At 44.6% G+C, this 3,803-nt stretch overlaps 1 protein-coding gene across 2 annotated transcripts in view; it reads left to right on the top strand.

The window, feature by feature from the left end:
* The first annotated feature begins 996 nt into the window (after positions 1-996).
* SVOPL (SVOP like) overlaps positions 997-3,803 on the top strand; it is a 33,043-nt gene continuing 30,236 nt past the window's right edge. For both annotated transcript variants that reach the window (XM_054033616.1, XM_054033625.1), the window contains exon 1: positions 997-3,796. The gene's annotated coding sequence lies outside the window, so the exon portion shown is untranslated. The remainder of the gene's footprint in view (positions 3,797-3,803) is intronic.

Raw genomic sequence — 3,803 nt, forward strand, 5'->3', positions numbered from 1 at the left:
ACTAGAGGGGAACAAAGTCAACAATGTCCGTGTAGGTTACACACTCTCACTGGTCAGGAAAGCTCATCCCATGCATTAGAGATCCACAAAAGTTCAGTCCTCCAATAGCACATTATTTGTCACGATTCTCCTGGATGTATCATTGGTAGGGCTTGAACACTGGATCTCTGGGCCTAAAATTATGAGTCTCTACTGGTTGGGAATTTCACAGAACTGTGGCCAGTATTGTTCACATTAACACGGGGAAGTTGGCATTGCGACATTTCTACAAAATGCTGTGATTTTATGTGAAGCGTTTCAATTTTGCTGAAAGCAGTCTACAAAGTGGGTATAGGATCATGGATCTGGCCCACCAAATCCTACTACTGAGCCATCTAGTTCAGCATGGGCAGGACATTTAAAAGGAGGATGTAAAATAATCCTATGGAATGTTATATGTTGGGCTGGAGCAAATTCCTTCCTGACCCCCAGAGGCCATGCGGCATGAGGTTAAAATGCTTTGGTAAGACTATTACTGTAACACTGTGATCAGTTCTGGTGTTCACGTTTTAAACAGGGATGTTAATAAAAGGGGGAATATTAACAGAAGAGGCACAGGAAAGATGCAAGGTCTGAAGAACATGCCTTACAATGAGAGACTTAAGGAGTTCAGTCTATTTAGCTATTGCAGAGACAGTTACTAGGTGATTGTCACAGTTCAGGGCAACTGCACCTATATTCCCCTTCTGTAGTCCCTCAAGGCACCCGCCCTAGTGTCCTGGCTCCTCAGCCTTCACCTCTCTTGGGAGCAACCCACATTTCTCTCCTGACCCGGGATTTTCAGGCTGCAGAGTTCCCTGCCTACACGGTGATAGCCCAGCAAGCCAGAGCAGTGTCCGTGCTCTCTCCCCAGAGTTTTGAACAGTGTAATTTACCACACAGCTCTTTCTAAGCAAGCACATTTATTCAGAAGGTGAAACCATTATAGAAAAAATATATTAACAATCTACATGCATGCTAAAAATCTCACCAGAGGTCAGCCCCCACTTCATGCTTGGGCTCTGGTGTCAGCCCTTCAAAACCCACACATTCATAACTGTCTCAGAATCAGACACCCACCCCTATGGCTAGTTCAGACTTTCCTTCATGCAGCCTGGGCCTTTGATCTTGGCCTCGTGTAATGGGTGATCAGCAGACAGGGGCCCGCTCCTAAAGGTGTAGCTTCAAAAGGCCGGGGGGTTGCACAACCAGAGGTGGGGAATTTGCATACAATCCCAGTCCACAATAATACATACACCATTCGTTCAATACAGTGGGCCCCAAAGATACTTGAACTTAATTCAAAAGGTCACCCAAGGATGTTTCAGGAAATTGCTACATCTGTCAGTGACTTGACCACAGCCCACAAGTACTTACATAAAGAGATGATACTGGGTAGCAGGCAAAGATGGAACAAGATCCAATGGCTGGGAACTGAAGTTTAAAAAAAACTCAACTGGAAATTAGAAACACGTGATGATGGTTACTATTTGGACAAGCACACTCAGGGATGAGGTGCATGCGCCATCAATTGGACTCTTTCAACCAAGCTCAGCCGTCTTTCTAAAAGAGATGTTCTTCTTCAACCACAAGGTGCTGTGCTAGACGCTGCAGGAATCCCTGAGTGAAATTCTGTGGCCTGTGTTATCCAGGAGGTCAGACTAAGGGTCCATAAAGGTCCTGACTGGCTTTACTATTGATGAAGCTACTCCCTTAGATCAGTGTCCTTCTAATGGCAATGAACCCTACAGTCTGATTATGTCCTGTGTAAAGAAGTGTTAACATCTACTTGCTCAGCCATAGCTGCCTTTCCACCATCTTCTGGACCTGTGCCTCTGACGCTATCATGTGTCAGGTTGTTCTCCCATTCAGTCATTGACATAACTGTAAGAAGCAGAAATACTGATCTGCAGCACTCTTACCAAATGCATCCCCATTTGCCTGGCATATTGTGCTCTCACTTATTTTGCTTGTTCCTTATTTTGGTAATTTCCTTTTATTTTATTTTGTGGAGAAGGCACTGGATTGGGGTTCAGGAGATGTGAGTTCTAGTCCCAGAGCTGCCTCCCACTGTCTGATCCTGGGCAAGTCACTTAATTGCTCTGTGCATCAGTTTCCAACCTGTAAAATGTGAATAACAACACTTCCTTTCGCCCACCCTTGGGTTGTCTTGTCTATTTTTTATTGTAAGCTCTTCAAGAGTAGGAACTGTCCTAGCACACTGGGGCCCTGATCTTGGCTGGGGTCCCTAGGCACTACTTTAATACTACTACTAATAATTAGTAATAACTTTTGAAAGGGCTACCATTCTGTGTTAATCTTTAATGGGGTGTCAGGGGTTCTCTATTTCATTCCTTGTTAAGTTACTCTTGTTGGGGAACATTGGGAGAAGCTGGTACCTATAGAAAACTGCCCTCCTTTACTTAACTCAGAAGTCCTTATTGCAAAACACAGTGCTTGTATTAAACTGGAAATATATGGGAATAGATGTCAGGCCATCATGCCACCATCAGAGGAGACCATTTGGAATCTGACCCTCCCAATCATTATGTTAGGGGCCTCTCTCTTTTAACAAAGGATGTCTTCCCATCAGTTTCTGTTTGTCAGCGTTTGAGGTGAGTCTGTAAATCTATGATTTTTCCCATTCCCATTGGCCATGGAGAGAACAGGAAGTGCTGCATTGCCCACAACATGCTCATGCCACTTGCAGTTTTGCATTGTGATGATGACTATAATCACATCTCATGCTTCAGGGCTTTAGTTGGTCACCTGCAGGGGTCAGAAAGAATTTTTTCCCCGATGCACAATTGCCCAGACGTAGTCTTGGGCAGGGGGTGGGGGCATGGGAAGGGAGTTAGGTTGGGTTGGGGTTTTTTTTGCCTTCCTCTGAAGCATCAGGGATTGACCAGAGGAGGAGACAGAACAACAGATGGGATGGATCAGTGCTCTGAGGTGGTATATGGAGGCCTTTTTCTCTATACCTGGCTGGTGCGCCATGTTCACGTGCTCAGTGTCAAACTGATTGCCATTTTCAGAATCAGGAAGGAATTTTCTCCCTGGGCAACTGGCAGGAACCTTGGGAGTTTTCACCTTCTTCTGTAGCATGGGGCCTGGTTTGCCTGCTGGGATCACCTGGGCAGATCTCACCAAATCAATTCCCTGCCACTGCAGGGACCTTGAGCATAGGTGACACCTTGGTCTCTCCTGTTCTTTGTTTGTGGAACACAACAGTTTAGTTTCCTGAGGAGTTAAAATTGCTTTAATCTAACCCAAATTATTGAGCTCAATATAGGGGTAACTGTGTGAAATGTAATGGCCTGTGATAGGCAGGTAGTCAGATTAGATGATCTAATGGTCCCTTCTGGCATTAGATGCTATGAAATTATGGGTTGGTGTTGCCCTTTTAAGAGGGGACAGGTGAAATGTTGTCGTGGAGGAGGCGTGACTCAAGGACATTAACCTGCATATTTTAGTGTAAATTCCTTAAAAACATTTCCTGGAGGCACAGAGTGAATTGACCTATTAAGATACAGTAAATGCAGCAACTTACTTTGGAAAGGAACGAGGAAGTTTTGAAGCCCTTCGTTTAAAACCCAGACAAGCCAGGGTTGAAAGATTTAAAGGGGGAAGTGTGTGCCTCCGGCTAGGAAGAAAAGTAATTTATGGAAGCTGGCCCCAAAAGCAGCAATGCAGCTCGTGCAATAAAATGAAAAGAGCGGAATATTTAAAACTATAAATGAGGAAAGAGACATTTCCCCAAGCTTGAGATCTTTCTAAGGTAAGAA

This window comes from Malaclemys terrapin, chromosome 1, assembly GCF_027887155.1.
Source record: "Malaclemys terrapin pileata isolate rMalTer1 chromosome 1, rMalTer1.hap1, whole genome shotgun sequence".
Classification (NCBI taxonomy): Eukaryota; Metazoa; Chordata; order Testudines; family Emydidae; genus Malaclemys; species Malaclemys terrapin.